Raw genomic sequence first — 20,646 nt, forward strand, 5'->3', positions numbered from 1 at the left:
AATATTTATTAAAGATTCTAATTTTGAAATGTGTCTATATTCCGATAGGTAATAGGAAGGGGGAAGAATCTTGCATAATAATTCAAAGCTAAGGAAACTGAAGAAAAATGAATAGCTGGAATGATTTTCTGGCTTTGTGAGCGTTTATTAATCTCAAGTATTTCTTTAAGCAAAATGACTTTTATTAGCCGTTAAAACATGTTGGCCTATGCCTTTAAGCTGGGGTAGCATTCACAGGAGCAGGTTCAGACATGGAACATGGTGCAGCTGCTGTGTGGGTTTGTGAGTGACTGAGACGGGAAGTAAGGAAGGAGGAAAAATCATATTGTAAACTCCTGATGCCTTAGGTGATGTGTCCAACAAAGATAAGAACTTACATCTAATGTTTATTTTATTAAATTTATATCCTGCCTCCCTAGAGGAAAGAGCCCAAGGAGACATCTTTGTTGATAGCACCACTTTCTAGTTGTCGCTGAATAACACAGGCAAGTTTCAAGCTCTGCATATACATGTATATTTGGATCAGATTTTCCTATGGTTTATTCAGATGTGAAGTTCAAAGATTGGCCCTCCTCTTGATTAAATCCTTTATGAGATTATTCACAATTCAAAGGCAATAGCATAATAATGTAACTGACTTTTACCTGTGCTTATGCTTATTTAATGGGTTTGTTTTTAAAAGATAGATTATTGTTCCTTATATAGGATATAAATATTGTTGGAAAAACAAGCATCCACCCAGTTCAACCATAAGGGATAGTTGGGGGTAGCCTTGTTATGGAGTTAGAGTATTTGTTTTCAGAGGAGGAAGAATAGATATACTACTGTTTCCCTTTGTCTATTCAAAGACTGAATGACAATGGATACTTCGTTTCATCTCAGCAATAAGTCTCAAGTTTAGACTCAAGTCTTAATCATTTGGTAAAACTCCGAAGAGGATTCTACATATGTTACCTTGTTTCATTTTCTGCTGGATGTCCTTTTCTTTGCAAGTGGATTGTTATTTTAATAGCATGGCATGGTTAGGGGAGAAAGTTGTATCACTGGTCATTAGTGATGTCACAAGCACTATGCATTAGGTGAAAATCACATAACCAGACAACCCTGGTAATGGCATTCTTACCTATGTTACTATTTATAGTTACTATTGCATCCAGTATCAGGGAAAGTTGCTCATGAGTGGGACTGTGCTCATGTCCTGCTTGTGAAGAGGAAGAAGAGTTTGGATTTGATATCCTGCTTTATCACTACCCTAAGGAGTCTCAAAGCAGCTAACAATCTCCTTTTACCTTCCTCCCCCACAATACACACTGTGTGAGGTGAGTGAGGCTGAGAGACTTCAGAGAAGTGTGACTAGCCCAAGGTCACCTAGCAGCTGCATGTGGAGGAGCGGAGACGTGAACTCGGTTCACCAGATTACGAGTGCACTGCTCTTAACCACTACATCACAGTGGCTCTGAGCTTCACAGAGGCATCTGGTTGGTCACTGTGAGAAGGAGATGCTGGACTAGGTTCCTTCTTGCATTCTTATATACCTGTGAAAAGAATCAGATGTTGTTATCCTGATAACAGTAAAGTAAAAGCAGATTTGAATGAATGTTTTCAATGCATTGTTGGTTTGGGAGAACCGAGATTTGCTCTCCAATACGATTGCCCTAATAAATATAATTCTCCATAGAGACTACACCCTACTTGTAGTCCAGATGCATACTATATGATGTCATTGTATGCAAAGATGAAGGTGGTCATCCTTTCAAATTGATGCCCTTGAGTAGAGAGGTGAGTCAGTAATGGGAATGGCCAGTAGCTAAGGGTGCAAGCCTATTTGTGAGGTGGTGGCAGTGACCATACATTAACCTCATGTTTATTTCCCACAGCTCTAAAAAGGGGATTAGACAAATAGACAAATGAGGCTACCAATGGCTACTAGATACAGGTAATTCTTCCAACTGTTTTTTTTAAATATATGCAATGTTTTTATATGTGTTTTTATTGTATTATGAAATTGCAGTGGGGAGCCTGCTCTTCTCATTTATGCTAACTGTGTATTTTAGGAACCTGGTTTTCCAGAATTCTTAGACACGTGGGGAGCTTGCACAAATGGTTCCCTACTGCAGAGAGTCACCCTCTAACTTGTGGAGGGCAATGGAGGGAACACGAAACAGGATGCTTGTCCCCATATGATATTGTGTGGTGATAGGAACACCTTCTAAAGCCTCCTGACTAGGGCAGACAGCTGTACAGCAAGCTACATCTGCCCAGATTCCCCCTACTACAAAAGTGCTAAGAGACGCAGAAGTCCTGCACACTTTTGCATTGGGCCCTCTGACTGGTGTGTTAAACTAGTAGCACTGAAATCCTTTTGTTGACATTTCTTTATAATTATACAAACTCACTTCCTCTGTCCTGACCCTTCTTGTGGGCACACCTGTGAACCCAGGCTGTGTACATGCTCCCATTTACTCTGCACCCAATGTGCTCCCACCACTAGTCTGGGGAATGGTTTATGTACATAGAGCATTAGCCACAATCCATATTGATCCTGTATCTATCCTGCTGTTCCTAATGAAATGGTGTGTTTTGATGCGTTTTCCCCAAACCAGGTTCAATTTGAATTGGGACAAAAGACCTAGCTGTGTTTTAAGCTACACAGCTATCATTTCCCTAATTCTGGCATTTGATAAACAATAACAATAGGCTTTTAGATGACTGGTGTTTATCCCGTCATTTATCTTTGCCACAATGTTATAAATACACAGAACTTAAAATATAAAATTTTATGACTTAAAAATAAATGTACATGTTTTATGCAGCCCTGATACCAGAAAAGAAGCCCTTGTTTTACTTCAAATGCTTCAGTTGCATTTTCGTAAGTGTGGGATTGGGAAGTTGTTGTTTTCTTTTGTTTGTTTGTTTTCCAGCGTGTTTTTTTTAAACTATCTCATTGGCTGGCACTGAACAGTTTGAGCTGTATAAATTAAGGAGACGTGTGTGTGTGTGTGTGTGTGTGTGTGTGTGTGTTGCCAACTCACTATTCCAAATCCTAAAGTGTGGGAGTGTGGATAATAGTGACAATCGAAATGCAAAACCATAAAACCATACCTTTGCAGATCTCCATAAATATTAATGCTGATGTTTAGTGATCTTGCTAATTTTATTCTTTTCTGTGCCTGCACTTCCCTTTGAAAAAAGCAACAGCCAGAAACATCTTTCTGACAATTTTCCTCCGCTAAAAGCTAGCAACAAAGGTCTCTAATACTTCAGATTATACTCAAGGGCTAAGATGCTTTTACTAAACACAAGGAACTGTTTGCTTTTATTCTGCTGACGTTCATTTTCCTATCTTTCATTGTGAAACCGGCTGAGCCTGTGGGCATGTGTGGATGGAAGATGCTAAAAATAGAAAGTGCAGCCTAACAACTGGCTTCTGATTGGCTAGCGACAAAATCTGCCTGGCCTATGGGAGCCGCTGAGAACAAAAGCAATTCAGCCTGTGTTTGTGTGAAGCGCTTTATCCACGTCAAAGAGCTCCCGGCTGTAGAAATTATTTTGGTTGCAGTTTAGCAAGGTAATAATCAGCTCAGCCCGCCCGAGAAGGTTGAGGACAAAACAAAGGCGTATTAGCATCTACAAAGCACAAATGTTTGGCAATACAGAGCTACGAATCCTTCGAAGTTCCAGGAAGGAAAGGCAAAAAAAAAACCCAATGGATTTTACAAAATGCATGCACAAACAAAAGACTCAAGAGATTTTGTTGCTTCCACCCCCCTTTTTTTGACCCCTCATAGCTTTTTCAAAATCACCGAATATTTCTTTGCAGCTTTCTGAACTCATTTACCCAAGTTTTTTTTTTTTAAACACACACACACGAGAGCAGCTTGGTGCCATGCTGCGACTTGTGTTCTGTAACCAACAAAATTGCCATTAGTAACTATGGCAATATGAAAATCCTGCAGGACATTCAGTTTGCTTTTCAGATGGGATAAGCATCAACAACACGGCTGAAATGGTTCCACTAGAGGCCACTGTTGGCCCAAAAAACCTCTAATACTGTCACTCCTGAAGCTCAAGTGAAGAAACTCTACAGTTGCTATTGTTCCAATGGCTTGTGCATGTTCTTAGATACACATTATCTCAAAAAAGCAAGACTGAACGCTAAGGTGTATCGCTGCTTAGGTTCAAAAAAATTCCCACAGAATTCTTGCCAGCGGATTTATCAGATGTGGAAACAAGAGCAAGGAAGACGACTATGAGCTGGAATTTCTCCTCTCTTATATATGCAAATGAAGATCCTATCGGCAAGGGAGAGCCACAATCTTAGCCAACCACCCCAGCCATCAGACCGGTCACACTGCCGGATAATCTAAAGCTGAACTGCTTTCTCCAGGTTGCAGTGGGATAGTCAAAACAACAAAGGTCTGAAATGCAGTAGGGGCAAAATATTACAGAGAGGGAGAATTAGCTGAAGAATTGAGAGGCACAAGCCTTAGGAACATATGATGATTGGAAGCTGCCCTATACCACCTCAGACCATTGATCCATCTAGCTCAGTACTGTTTACACTGGCTGGCAGCAGCTCCTCCAGGGTTTCAGGTGGGAGTCTCTCTTAGCTCCACCTGGAGATGCTGGGGATCAAAAGCCTGGGGTGGTAACATGACATGCATTCCATGAGCTTCTTGTTGTTGCAGTTCCTCTCCGCAATTCTTTCTAGGTTTTGGCACAGAAGCTGCTTTGCTCTCCCTGTCAGGGGAAGAGACAAGAGAAATGTGTCCCTGTTAATTCTCATTGACCTCTCAGCAGCTTTCAACACCATCAGCCATGGTATCCTTCTGGAGCGGCTGTCCGAGTTAGGGGTGGGTGGCAGAATGCACAGAAAGGTATGCATTTCCTACAAAAGAGATATAGAACTTTTGATTCCTGAGTAAGCTAAAGCTATCCAATATTAGAAGCACAGAGGAAGGCAGCACAGCAGTATTTTTTAAACACGTGTTTTTATGGGCATTTTCTTTCTTACACATTGTTTTGCTCCTCCTCTGTCCTCTTTGGGCTCCAGGGAGGGTCTCCTTGCAAGCCACAAGGACTCTCCAGTTCTTTCCCACCATTTCCTGGTATAATTCTATTTATTTAATTATTTCCCAACACCACATATATATGCAGACATGCACATGTAGAACACATGTACAAGGGGGGGGGGAGAGAGATACCTGTATATTAGAGAACCACCAACTGGAATTTCTTTTTAAAGGGACAGTTTACTTATTCCAACATTTGCATTTTGGACACAGTGGTAGAGCCCCAGGAAACTTTAAAGGATATAGCCACACTAGGACCAAATACTGGCACCCTTCTACTGTATTAATTTGTGGGCATTCATTTATGCTAATAGTAAAAATGCTTAGTACTAAATGGATGTGGATTATAAACATTTAACAGCTAAACATAAAGGTGTCTCATTAAGCTATAATCTGCTTTTTAATAAACAGCAAGCCAAAGCAGAATAAATGTGTTTTGTCACTGTGCATGCAATAGCACGATGCTAAAGTAAAAAAATAAGGCCGAATACCCTTCTAGCCCAGCATGCTGTTCTCACAGTGGCTGTCCAAATGCCTGCAGCTGCAATCAGAACCTGAATGTAACTCTCCCCACCTCTGATACTCAGCAGCTATGATTCAGAAGCATACTCCTTCCTGCAGTGGAGGTAGAACATATCCATCATGGCTAGTAGTCAGTGATAGACTTAACCTCCAGGCATTTGTCTAATCCTCTTTTGCAGCCATCCATTGCTACATTTAATGGGAGCGAATTCCATAGTTTAACTGTGCACTATGCGAAGAAGTACTTAACTTTTGTCCACCCTGAATCTTCCAACATTCAGCTTCGTTTGAGTTATTAAAGATTCAAATGGTATAGTATGTAAATACCTATGATGGGATCAGACATACTGGATTAACCTTTCTACCTTTGTTCAGCTGAAAACACTAAGCGGTTAATACATCATGGATGTGCACAATTAAATTGGGTCTTTGATAGTGAATAACTGAGCTCATGTGCAAAATGAGAAGACTGACATTTAGACATAACGTTGGATGGAGAAATCATTCCGTCTCAGTTGAGTAAAATATTTAAGTAGAAGCTTATACTTTGCTCAACTGAGGTCTCGTAGTCCGTTATGGAACACTTATTATTTCCTTGTGACATATAGCTGAAGAGCTTACAGTGGATGAAGCCCAATGAATTTTATTACTGCATTCTGTATATCTGTAAGAGATTCTGGGAATGAGGCTTTACTCAGTAATATTTACTGAGTTGGAGAGCAATCTGAAGCCCTAGCTGGGAGCAGTGGGGCAGAATGGAGTGCCAGATTACTGCTGCATCAAGCTGACAGGGTGGGGAGCTGGCTATTTCAAACTACTTCTTTTTTCTGTGCTAGGCTGGGTCCAGGCTTGTGTAATGGACTGGTCCAAACTGGGCCCTTCTCTAGGAAATGGGTTCAGCTTTGGATCCAACAGATCCATCACCAACCTGATATGATCATTTTGGCAAAACAACAAAAAAAACCACCTTGAAATCTCCATCATAATTGATCATAAACTAAACATGGATCTGCTGCAAGCACTTTTAGCACTTGAGAGGTATCTCTACCCCAAGATTCCATCTCGGGCCTTGGTTTCTTTTCTGATAGCCACTGCCAGAATGGTAACAGCAGTCAGGCGGGTCTTACTTTGCCATCTTGAAAACAAAAAAAAAAATTTTCCTTCCAGTAGCACCTTAAAGACCAACTAAGTTAGTTCTTGGTATGAGCTCATACCAAGAACTAACTTAGTTGGTCTTTAAGGTGCTACTGGAAGGAAAAATTTTGTTTTGTTTTGACTATGGCAGACCAACACGGCTACCTATCTGTAACTTTGCCATCTTGGTTCATCCATATATGGGAAATAGCATTCAAACACTTGACTCAGCAAAGCAGGGCAATAGATGGGCAGAGCAAGAAATACAAATTTCTAAGTACATAGTATTTGTTTATTGAGTATATAAACAAATCAGCCTCATTGCTTGCAGCAGTTCTCAACCTGTGGGTCCCCAGATGTTGTTGGACTACAACTCGCATCATCCCTGAGCTCTGGCCTTGCTAGCTAGGGGTGATGGGAGTTGTAGTCCAACAACATCTGGGGACCCACAGGTTGAGAAAGGCTGGCTTACAGCCTCCCATGACACATGTTTTGCTATGGAAAGTCTTAATTCAGCAATGAATTACCATTGTGTGTCCCTTAATTATGACAAATGTGATTGACAAATTGACAAACTATACTCCAAGTTTTGTTTAGTTTGTGTTTATGGTTCTTCTGTAAAAGAAAGTGTAATAAAATACATTTTTAATTCAAAAAATGGAGTTGGGAGGATGTTATTGCACCAGCTGAATTCAGCTCATCTTGCAAAACAAAACCACACTCCAGACTTACTCAAATGAGCATCCACTAGCCATAACAGGGGTTAGATCAACAAGTCTGATGCTAAAATACAAATCTATTTAAATCCCCTGGTGATTCAGAACAATCAGCACATTTGAAAACCAGACCAGCTAACTATGAACTCAGTAATATGATTTCAAGCTCTACAAATAATAATAACAACAACAACAACAACAACAACAATAATAATACAATTCTGCCACAAAGGAGAAGACTGGAAAATGTACAAATTTAAAATTGTAATGTATTTGTGTGCTGAGATTTCGTGGTGCTCTTTGTAAGATTTATTAATGCCTCCTGAGTGATATTTTTTAAAAAAACATTGTTCACTGTTTTTTGCTTTCTGCATCCGCATAAGCCCTGCTGTTAGTTTTAGATTGTCCACCCATTGCATCAGTGGTTGTCCCCTTGGTCTTTAAAATTGTAGGGTCTCCATGCTAACACTGCTTTAACCCATCAGCCTAAGTCACCTCGTCACATGTCCTACATATGTCCATTTTAACTTTGTGAAGCTAAAGCTGAGTCTGTGATATTGATATATCCAGGTGCATAGAATTAATAAAACGGATAACTATTTTTATTCTAATATATTGCATTTCAATACACCAACCATTTAATACATACTCAAGTATATTAAAGATAGACAAAGTCCACATTTACTTTACATGCAAACGTAGTACTAATGTAAAGATACTAGTTTAAATAAGCAGAGTTAAAGACTTCGTTCTCCGAAAAGTTTGTGGTAGTCTGAAACCTCCCTACTTGACTGATTGAAGAGCCAAACTTAAACATGCCAGATATGGGGAAAGTTAGAGATAACAGTGTTGTGTGCATTGTACTAAGAATCTATTCAGAGAATTGTGGAATTCGAAGGAACCCTGAGGCTCATCTAGTCCAACCATTAACATGATTGGATATATTTTCAGAAATCAAATAACTGATGCCAATTCTATTTTTTCTTTCTACCTTCATAAATCATACACTGAATGATATATTTGTATTTTTAACCATGCAGCTTTTTAAAGTTTTGGTCTCCATTAAACTGTCATCTTTGTCAGAACTCCACGAGCATGTCACAAATAATTAAAAGCCTCTCCAAAAGACAATTTGAGATTCATTATCGATCAAGATTCTGCCTCCTCAAAAGAAGGCTATCATTTTCATGGCAGTCAGAAGACATGTCCCTTTGAGGAGGACGACACTTGGCCTTACTCCAGCTATTGATATTTCTAAGTGATTAAATCTGACCTCAGTGTTGCCTGCCACACCAAGAGCTCCTATTATATGTTCCATCTTTAGGTAATGGGCTTTGGCAACTGCCTGTCTTTAATCCACATAGCTTCCTGCTTTTGGCTGAAATAATGCACAGCCTATAAGCATCCAATAGTGGGATCAATTTGTTAAATGAAGTTTTTGGAAATCTCTGACTCCTCTAGAGAACCTGTCACAGGACAGGTCACACACCTTTGCGATGGACACAGAGCCACTGCAGACGTTCTAGAGAAACCACAAGAAAGGAAGAATATGTCGTTTGCACTTAATCCTCCTAATTACTTAGTGGGTGGCCACGTCTTACAGTGGGAGGTGCACCTCTACCAAAATGAAGGAAAAGACTTTGCCTCTTCCAGTTTCACATAACACCCAAAATGCATGAGGAGACAAAGAACAAGCTTGTTTGCCTCAAATAAAGCAATAAAGTAATTAAGATTTTTTTTAAAAAATGCCTTTCATGACATCAACTATTTAAAACATCAAAGCATGAATGTGTAGATTCAAATCAGAAAATGATTAAAGAGAAGGGGTTTAAAAAACCTAAATCAAATTTAAACCTAAAACCATTTCAACAAAACCAAATAAATTCAGATGCAATTACAGATATTCCACTGCCTCCTCTAATAGCATTCTCAGCAGTAATCAGCATCTGAAATATCCTCCAAAATAGGAGTTGGCAATTTCCCTAAAACTATGGAAATAATATATCTATAAACTTCCCTGTAAGTAAGCCTCCCTGGACATGAAATTTCCATAACTGGAGCACCACTACTAAGAAGGCTTGAGATCTTACCATCTCTTGCTATGCCTCTGATGCTTCCTTTCTGCCCACTTATCTGGAACATGGAAAGTAATTAATTCTCTGAGCAGCGTTCAGTGTGTCCTTACTTAGCCATAGAGTGGTTAGAAATCAGTGCTCCAGGGACTAAGTGAGAGATTTCCTAATCCAACATGAAGCCATTCATAGCTGTGTTGAAGATCAAACAACACACCTCAGACAGAAATTCCTTTTCCTCTTATTGTTGAATCATGAGTATATTATAGAGACGCCATCTTAATTTCTTTGCTCCTATATTTCAGCTATTGCTACTAAGTAAGATTTGCTTTGAGTGTCCTGATATTCTGGCTGCTGAATGTTCCCCAATACTGCATTCTACACTATTTATGTGTAGATAGATAGATAGATAGATAGATAGATAGATAGATAGATAGATGATAGATCTCTTTGCCTGATTATTAATCTGTTCTCTGTTTTGCTTCCATGGTTTGGTAACATGGTCGCCTCTTTTTAGCACATGACTTCAGACTCAAATTCTTCCTCATCTCCTTAGACCACGTCTTATCATACAATCCCTACCTGTGTGAATTTCGCAGTTGAATTCTCAAGTGTTAACTGACTCCTAAACCACCCCTTCTACTCTTCTTTTTAAAAAATCCCATATATAATAAAAAACAAAACTTGGATATCATTAACCATGGCATGAACATATTGTAGATCAAATGTATACAAGCAGAATAGTTATGGAGACTCGCTTAATTTGTCTAAATATCATTCTTCCCTTTCAAACAAACATCATGCACTGTGGAAGTCAAAGTTCAAGGTATAATTTCTTACTTGGCAATATACTATTCTACAATTTACAAGACTTCTTGAGCATTTACTTCTACATCATAACTAGTGTTGCGCTTAATATTTCTTCTGCATTTTTTCCAGCCATGCAATTTATGAGAAAACCAATAGCATTTAAGAAATATAAAATGGGACAGAAAATGTCAGAGAAATTCTTATGGGTACGCCACAGTATTTTTATTGCACTTGCCTTACTTTCAAAGTGGCCAAGCGTTGTTTGTGAGTGTCCTACCCATTCTACAAATCAGCTCTCAGGCACTTTGCATCCCCCTGGGTGCTTGTGTTTTCTAAATACGCCATGGCATCCTTAACTGGGATTTCCTGTAAACACAGGAAGGTGAGGAAGCTGCATACAGAGTACCTGGCAGCCGTTTTACAATTGAATCTTCATGTTTTGCTTTGATCTTTAAAGAAATAAGTGAAGTTTTTTCTTCAAGGTAACTTCCATTAAAAACAAAACAAATGATTACACCAATCTCAAGGAATTCACTAGCCAACTTCTGGTGCTTCAAATGAAACTCTGAAGACGACACTGGACATTTCCAGACTGAATCCCAACCCTAAAAGAGTGACAATCACATACCAACAAATTCAGGTAGCACAGTTATAACTGACTGGGGGGTTTTGCACAACAAACTAGCTTCTTCCAAAGATTGAACTTTTTGCAATAAGCAAGGTGATGGGAAGATGCCCTGGAAAGTGTGGGATAACACTTGCTTTGATGCACCATTGTGTTACTTTCCATAAACACATAAGAACACATAATCATGAAGTAGCCATTGCTGTCTAATTTCCCTGCAAACAAATCAGGATGAATGCTCAATAAATAGGTCACATGGAAGCACCAATTTTGAGGTAGCTATGGTTTTGTTTGTTTGTTTGTTTGTTGTATATCAGGAAATGCAAGCAATTAGGGAAGACATAGAGTGCTGAAAAAATGTTTATTGGAAAGAAGCATTCGCATACCAGCCAGGGCCACCTAGCAACAAGAAAGTAAGCTCAACCAAATGTGCACCAGAATCCTGAAGGAATTCAAAAGCTCCTTGAGAATGAAGGAGCAAAAAAATAAATAAATAAAATAGAGGCCTCTTTCACAGGGGAAGAGATCTTTTACAAAATTGAGGAACAGGTTTTGGCACAGCACTAATATAAACTAAGGGCATGTAAAACCCAGAGGCAACCTGATAATTAAATTAATTGCTCAGTTGTCATGTAGCCAACACACAAGATATTAAAAAGTTGAGTGTCTGATTCCACTTCATATGCACATGCCCATACAATGTATTGTCTTAAAGTGTGTGCATCGTTTGGAGCTCTTTAGCCAAGTGTTATTTTATAATGTGGTTAAGGTACTTGCAGGGTTTTTCTCAAAGACTACTCCAAATCTTATCATTAAGCCACTATAAAACATCAAAAAACAAAACAAAAACCTCAAGCTAAATTACTTTATATATAATGCTTATTATGTCTCACTTCAAAGCAGATCTCACATGAAGATCATATATATCAGGAGAGGAGAGGAAGGGACAGGGTGGTTTATACTGAAAGGAGGAAAAGGCATTTACAGAACAGAACACAGGTGTTGGGGGGATAGTAAGCTGTTATATTCTTGCCTGTTTAACTCTATATCTAAAGTTGTCTAATATAGAGTAGTCACTTGAAGCTGTAGAGAATGAAATCTTGTTCCTTCAGTTTTGCAGTTAATGCATCTCCTCCTTTCACCATTGCAGAGGACAGCATTGCTCAGCCTGGTGTTCTCCAGATGTTGTGGACCACAACTCCCAACAGCACCAGCCAGCGGATAGGAATGATGGGAGCTGTAGCCCAAAATTAGGAGAAGTTGGTGTATGAGATCCATAGTGTACAGCATCTTAGTGTGAAATGGGCTGCAGTATAGTGTGTCTCAGTGCTGAAATGTGGCCTGCTCTTAGCACAACAAAAGTGACATTTAAGCAGTGATTGTCTTAGCCAACATACAGCTTTATGGCAACAATTTTCTAATCTTAATTACAGAGTCCCTGAATGTAGTATAATTTGTGCCAAAAACTAGTTGACACATGTAATTTGAAAGAAGTCTGGCATATTGCTCTCAAACTTACTTTGGGCAGTGATTATTTTTTAAAGGCAACCTATTAAGTGACACATTTCCCGTGTTTTGAAAAACAGAAATGGACTTTTAAGGCCTATCTAGCCAGTCAAACTGGTCAGGGGTCCCTTTACCATCTTTAGCCAGTCAAACTAATGTGTGTTTTCTGTATAACAACCAAATGAGAATCATTATCAGCAAATATTGTTTGAGGTAAGCTCAAAAACCAAGGCAATGTGATATTTGAGTTAGCTTCGCATGCAAAAAAAAAACCCCCAGGTTGCGTTCCTGGCATTTCTCAGTACAGAGAGTTTCTGAAACCCAGGACAATTGCTGCGAGTCAAGGAAGCAGTAAAATGAGCCAAATGTGCAAGTAAGTAAGTTGCTATGGACCTTTGCTTGAACATACTTGTGAATAGACATTGCAAAAGAATCAGCCCATAATAAAGGGAATTGCTAGATTAATTCTTTGTAAGTCACCAGAAGGCCACAGGTTTCTTATCCCTGCTCTACAATACAATCAACATTTAAGAAAGAAAGAAAGAAAGAAAAGCCAACTCAGGACACGTTGTGTTAAGCCAGGACACTCTTAATGTGCCCTTTTCATATCCCCTACATCTGTACATCATGCCTGGTTAATCACCATATTGTGCTTATTTCTTAGGCAGTTCTTATACATGCAGGCCCTACTGACATTTTTCAGTTATTACTAGGAGTTGTTTTGGAGCCTGCTGTGAGCTGTGATGCAGTGGCTGCTGCTGCTGCTGCTGCTTTGGTGAAGACATAGTTACGAGGTGGATTTCAGCCTAAAGGTATACATATGTTCCTGCTGCAAATAACTGTTTGGGGAAGAGAGTTTTGCTACTGATACTTAGTCACATTGCCATTAGCAATAACTTTTTGCTGCCTTCCAAAGAGTTTCTGTCACTGCAGGCTGAGAGGATAAATGTCCACTCTTCAAGTTTCCGTGTCTAGAGCACATCACTTGTTGTTGGTCTTTTCAGATTTCTGATGGGCAGAGGCTGCCTTTTTGGCTTCAGCAGACAAATAGGGTCCTCATTTGTTGTTGGACTACAGCTCTACAATAACCATCCCTGCCTCTTGGCCATGCAGGCTGGGGCTAATGGGAGTTGGAGTCCAACAAAATTTGGAAGTCCACACATCCAAGATAAAGAGAAAAGAAGCATATCAAAGGCAGTTCTCTAATCAGCTTAACTGCAATACAATACAATCGCTAAAAGAAATAATTGCATGAACTCTTCCAGGCTGAAAATGCTTAGAAAGCTTTATTTGCACGTGGTCCAAAGTCTTAATTTGTTTTACCATTGTGCAAATATTCATGGAACAGAAACTCAGTTTCTTGTTTTTAAAAGCCTCCTGCAAATGACAATCTGCAGAAAGTTTTATAGTCTTTATTTGGTTCATGCTCACAGCAACCAGGCAAGATGGAACACAGGAATCCCAGGCTTATAAATGAAAAACTGGGAAAACATTCAGTAACTTAGTTATTCATACAATTTTATGCCGCTTTTCCTCAAGAAAATGTTCCCAAAGTGGTCCTAAAAATCCAACTGCAACATTAAGCAATACAATACAATTGATGAAATTTAAACAACTGAAACAGAAGCACTGTGATAAAGCATACTATAATATTAAGTCATCATAAAACTGACAGAATCAGACTGCATTAAAATGTAAAAATCTGTAGATTGGATCAGCAACTTGTCCAAGGCCAACTCATTTGGAACTCCTTTCAAAGGCTGTACAAAAAAAGTATTATGTGTCCTTTATGTTTTTGGGATACTAAGATTTGAAAGAGTAACAATGGTTGAAATTACTATAGTCTCATCTGACCTTCCCATTCCACAGTACAAAATTCATTAACAATATATTCTGAGAGGCAGTAGCTCAGGTGGCTCTCAAATGAGTTAGAGAAATCCACTTGATCATCATGAAAGCTCATGGATGGTTCCATGCAGAGTGGCAGTATACCTTTCAGTAGTAGATCCTAGGAACAAATGATGGGATGGCTCTCACTTGCATTTCCCATCTGTGAAGTTCCAGAGCCATGGATACAAAATGCTGGATCGATGGACTTTGATCTAGGTGGGCAAACATTTGATCTACTGAGGGCTGCATTTAATTGAGAGTAATTTATCAGGGGCTACAGTAAGCAGGGCCAAATCCTGCGGAGGGCAGGACCAGAGTCAAAAGTGTATAGCACCGCCCTTTTCCATTTCTTTATCTTGCTGCCACACTCAGTCTCTCCCCCCCTTCCTTCTCATTCTCTCTACCCCTCATCCCTATCCAGCAAGATGCCACTGGAGGGACCAACTGCTAGTCTGAACTGGACTTCTGAAACCTACAGGTTGCCTACACCTGGTATAAACGGGGTCTTTCTAAAAGCATTTATTATGATCTGCTGGCTGAATATCAGGGAAGAGTCATAACAGGTTTGCAATTTAGAAGAAAATATGTGCTTGAAAACCAACCCATTCATTTCTGCTAACGGGTCAGGGATCATATGCTTTCTTTTTTGACTTAGTGACCCCAATTTTATGGCCTTTTTCATATGCATGCTGAATTCAAAATACCGCCAGTACTTAAAAAAAAACAAAAAACACACACCTCTTAACAGGCTTTTCAGTCATGTGAGGACAAAAGTCATATTCACAGTAACCTTAGTGCTCATTAGTGGAAGAAAGGGGAAAGCATGCATAATGTCAGCTAGCACCACGGCTGCAAGAAAATTAGAAGAAAGGCAACATTGTGTCTGAAGCTTATTAAACTGCAAACTTTTTCCTCCGCAATCAAGGCAGTGCATAGATGCAAATGAGACACTTACATAATGCTATTATACTTGAAGTGTGACTAAAAAGCTGGACTGATTAAGTTACTATGCAAGGTTTGGAGCTCTTTTGCTTTCTCCCTTAAAGCAAAACATATTATGCATATTAACTGTTTAAAATGGACCATTCTGAAATTGCTCAGAACCAAATATTTCTACATTGAAGTTGCTCCCATTTTAAGTTTTGTTTATTTTTTTCTAAGCAGTAGCAGAGAGCTGAATGAACATCCTCTCTAAGCATCTTTTCAATTTCACAGGCTGGATTTCAGTCTAATCTCAGCAAGGCACAAGTGTGCCCAAATGGATTTATCAAACTGCACTGTGCATTACGTTACTCAGATTTCAACAGCCTATTGACAGTAAGACAATTTCTATTTTCAGACGAGTACTGTGCATCAACATGCATCATGTGTAACTAAGGTCATGGTCCCCCACACAATTGCAAATTAAATGTATGAACCTCACAGTTTACAATGGTCCTGTTAACTGTCGTGATAACCGGGGATGGACGTATGTGTCAAATCTTAGCTTCTCATTTTCTAATCTTAAAATAAGTTTGCCACATCTTCATATCACCTTGTGAATATTATAGGTTACTGACTCATCCTTCACAACAAGGTCCCAAAACCGGTTACAACTATAATGTGTAATTTTACCTAATATGCACTTTTTGCAAGCAGTTTCCCCAAAGTGTAAAGCATTTTCACAAATTTGTTTTTTCTTCCAATTTTCCAATTTTTCTTCCAATTTTCCCCTTGATATACACGCCCCTTTTTTGTTAAACTGCATCACAAAATTCAGAAAAGCTTGTATTTCAAAGGAAAGATTGATTCAGTTATTTTTGGGAAGGCATGAATTAAGCAGGTTCGCACTGAAATGCTCACCAAATTGAACTTCTCCCCTCATCTCTACTGATAATAACACTACTTTTAATAATGTCAACTCGGGTCTATGGAGAGATGGGTTTAAGAATCAGAATTTTGCCTGTGTGAAAACTCAGCTTCCTTTTATAAACTGGGGGCTACGACATCATCAGTAGGGGCTGAGTGGGAGGTATATGAACCCTAGTCTCCCAGGTCCAGCCCTCTAACCAAAACTACCACACTGGCTCTCAAATTGAAATCATTCGAGTGTAGGCGATATCTTATAAGAGTTAACATTTTTTTTAAACTGTCTTCAATTTTTTAAGCTGAGCTTTAAATTGTGTTTTTAAAAATTATTTTCTTATAGTTTTATTGATTTATACTGCATTTTAATTTTACAGTCTCCCCACCCCACCCATTTTTGTCAGTCACCTAAAGAACTTGTTATGGAATGGCTATAAAAATATGGCTGTTGTTGTGTTGCTGGCATTGTTGTTGTTATGAATATAATCTCTGGCTATATTGATGCATTTGTTACTGAGAGGCACCCAGCAGGCATACGGCTGCGATGCTACTAAAATGAATATTTCTGATAAGATGGGTTAATTGTCAGAATAATTTGTGCAAGAGTAGCTGATTAATCCTTCCCCCGTGCCTCGCTGCAGATACTTTCATTTTCCTCATACCTTTAGCATTGCTCTATGAATGGCCCCCATTTTTTACACAATGTTCTGTTCTGATTACCATCTCCATCCCACAAATGAAAGTCTATAACAAGAGGAATTGGCATTACAGTGCTGCTATAATTCATTCCCTTGACAGAGACAGAAACGAGAACTGACATCGACACAAAGTAAAGCCATTCCTATTCCAATGCCTCAGATTGCAACAGAAACCAGAAGATAGCATAATTTTAACCCTTTCATATTGTGACAGAGATGAGAAATGGTTCAAAGCAAAGCCATCTTCTTTGACTTTAGAAATGCTCGTACCAGAAATAAAGATCAACACTAAGCTGGTATTTTTACAAGGCCTCGCAACTACACATGGATCCCAGCGGCAGCTGGTGGGCTGGAGCTGCAGAGCTGGTCTCCCGACAGCAATGTTGCTGTGCTTCTCTAGACTGCACTGCGCAGTGATAGGGCAACAAATGAGTCTTTGGCTGAACCAGGTCTCTCATATCTTTGTTTAGATCAGTAGTGGATTTAGGGGAGCACAACCAGTTTGGTCACAATGGGTGTGAATCCTAGGGGGTGATGCATCTATTATACAGAATGGAAGGCGTCGGGTTGGGGGGCATAAAATTTTGGGGTCTCGCAGAGCACCGCTTAAATTTGAGATCCATCACTGTTGAGATTCCTGCATTGCAGGGGTTGGACTAGGGGTCCCTTCCAACTCTGATTCTACGTCCACTCTAGTCTAGGTGGTCAAATATGCATTACAAAAAAACAGTAACCAGGAAATGCATCATCAAAAAAAGAGAATACAGATTTGTGTTAACATTTGCATGTGCTAGTTTATGCAAATTAGAAATATAGTACATCTCACCATAGTGAAGGAGACTATGGGGAGGTGACGTATCTGCCTGCTCAACCAAGTGTTGATGAGCAACTTTAAATCCCCTGCTCTCCCATTTTATGGAACTTTACCTTTAAACTGGCCTTGAACCACACTCCCCTTCAAGTAGAAGACTGGCAGACAGCCTAAGAGATACATATACTTCCACCTTTCCACTGTTCAGTCTTCAGTTACTGGTTTTGCATGCAATGGATCAAGCGAAGGAAAAGTTATTGCACACTGGCTGTTTGCATTCCCGGGGTGTGTGTGTGTGTGTGTTTTTACCATTGGCAATGATCTTCAAAAACAATGTGCACTTTATCTCTACGAAACCAAGAGGCCACACCGCAGTCAACAGGCTGCCAAAGCATCAAGAGCAGATCCACACTGGGCATTTGACAAAAGATCATTCCCCTAGCTGTGTTACCACTGGCCATCTCTTTAAAGAGGTTTAAAGACTCTCTCAAGGCAAACTCAGGATGCAAGGGAAAAACATGCTAAGAGGAAGGCACGCTTGGCAAACCCTCACCATGATCAACTCCCATCCAGAAACCTATGTCCCCACTGTGGAAGGATGTGTGGATCAAGAATTGGCCTTATGGACTCACTGTTAAAACCATGTTCATGGAAAACAATCTTACTTGGTTCCAAAGAAGAAAACCACTAACCAGGAGTGCAGTGCAAATATGGCCAGCTGATCAGTTAGCTGGGCTTTGCACATCAGCTGAAGCTGCCCATTTCCGATGTGCTTAAGTGACAACGATAACGCTAAAATAATTTTGGGTGCTCGATGGGACTGATCATTTCTGTCAATCTGAAGAACTGTGAAGCATCTTCTGGAACAACAAAGTGAAAAATGTCCAGCTGTATACCAATTCCAACAGGAAGCAATGTTTCAGAGGAGCCCAGCTTTGGGAAAAAAGCACATGTTGGCACATAAAAGGAGGCACAGGAGAGCCTTCTAGCTACAAGAAAGCAACAACAGATTTTGCTACATATTTTAGCAGCGGCCCCACACCATGCCAGCAAATAAAAAACAACTCAGAATAAAAGGAACAGAAATGATGCTTTATTTTACAGCTGATGCAAACAGCTGTGCCAGCTATGCCTATTTGAGGGAGGCATAGATACATATGCTTTCTGTTGGTAATGATACTTCTGTGCTACAGAGCATGGGCCACAGTAATCACCCTTATGATCACTGGCCAGTGAGTGCAAAATTCGGAGTGCAAAATCCTATCCTCCAATTGATTCAGAGATAAAATATAGGAAAATCATGTGGGCTAACGTCTTTTTTATGTTGAGCCAAAAAAGAAGCTCCAAGCAAGCCTTTTATTTTGCCTGCAGCACTCCCGAAACTGAGCAGACGTAGAAAGCGGATTAGAAAAACGAGAGGATGAAAGGGCATTAGCATGATACAGAGAATATATCCTCCAAATGGAAAGAGTTACCACTACCTCCCAATATTTCAAGTTTTTGGGTTGCTGGAATTTATTTATTTTTGTATAGATCCATAAGAATATAAAAATAGATACATTAACTGTTTGTGGCTTGTTTAGGGGGGAGGACCTTGTTCTCTCTTGCTTCTGTTCATTTTTCTGATTTGACAAGAAACTTCTGGCGATACTTGAATATACATCGGAACCCATCCAGGAAAGCAGCTTGCTTACCATATTGATAGCCTTAGGCTCTTGCTGATTTCTTACTAACCAATGCATAAAATTATTTTTAAAGCAGAGCACAGCTTTAAACAAATATTAGATGTAAAATCTAGGTCACCCTTTCTACTGAAGGGCATATTAAGAGATTTCTTAGATTTTTAAGTTAAATACAGTTTCTACCACATGACTTTGTGGCCTGAGCTAGTTAAATATGTCACAGTTAGAGTGATGTAAAAATCAGGAATGTTTAGTCAACATGAGATTTGAGTTATCTTAAACCTTTAGGATTAAAAAGGTTTTTACCATTCCCATCCTTGGAGTCTTATTGTTGCAGCCCAGCTTTTCCCCAGGACATTTAAATGAGGTGAAGATTAATGAACAGTTCCAAGACCAGGATACAAAGACCTATTTTAGGCATGTTGAAGGATTTGTGCATGGCCTAGTGGGATTTCTGACTTTCCTCCCTTGGAAATGCAAACTCCTATGCTATATACAAAAAGCTATTTTTCAGATTCACTCAGCTCACATCCTCACCATACATTTAAAGAACACAAAAATCAAAGCACACAAGAATCTAGCACTGCAGCTCACCCCTCACAGAGCTACAGTTCCCAGCCACCTTACCAAACTACAGTTCCCAGGATTCTTTGCGGGAAGCAATAGAGTCATAGAATAGCAGAGTTGGAAGGGACCCCAAGGGTCATGTAGTTCCTCTCTGCAAGTGCAGGAATCACAACTAAAAGTCATGTGCATTAAATTTATGATGTAGTTGTGACCCTTGTTACAAAAGACATTTAGCATGTGAAGCTGGCAGCATGATTCTAGTAGATCAGGTCCCCCCGCAAAAAAAAACACGCTTTTTCAGGCACTGTACCCCAAAACAAGTAGTAGAATCTGTTGTGCAACCTCAGAACTCCACCAGCCTATTCTGCCTTGTGTGCAAACTTAACTTACAGATGCAGGACATAACCAAGGAATCATTTTTAGCATTCTAGTCTGTATCTAATTTTCAGCTGCTGCTGCAGCTTCTCTGGAAGCTGCATGGAATTAAAAGGAAGCACTTAGCCCCCCAAAAGTGAGCGGCCCTTTGAAGCTCAGCACAGAGCCATTGTAACATTTGCCATGGATGCCATTTTATCAACCCATCTATTTATTTTTAATCTATCTTTTAATTAGAGCCAAAATGCTTTTTCTGAGAAATATATTAAAAATTAAAATATTAATGAATTAGAAAGAGCTATAGCTCTAGAACACTGTAAT

At 39.5% G+C, this 20,646-nt stretch overlaps 1 long non-coding RNA gene across 1 annotated transcript in view; it reads left to right on the forward strand.

Moving 5' to 3' along the window:
- The first annotated feature begins 1,554 nt into the window (after positions 1–1,554).
- Positions 1,555–20,646, forward strand: part of LOC128422637 (uncharacterized) — a 39,372-nt gene continuing 20,280 nt past the window's right edge. Inside the window, exons 1-2 of the long non-coding RNA XR_008332547.1 lie at positions 1,555–1,779; positions 1,878–1,936. This is a non-coding gene — a long non-coding RNA (uncharacterized LOC128422637). The remainder of the gene's footprint in view (positions 1,780–1,877; positions 1,937–20,646) is intronic.

This window comes from Podarcis raffonei, chromosome 10, assembly GCF_027172205.1.
Source record: "Podarcis raffonei isolate rPodRaf1 chromosome 10, rPodRaf1.pri, whole genome shotgun sequence".
Classification (NCBI taxonomy): Eukaryota; Metazoa; Chordata; class Lepidosauria; order Squamata; family Lacertidae; genus Podarcis; species Podarcis raffonei.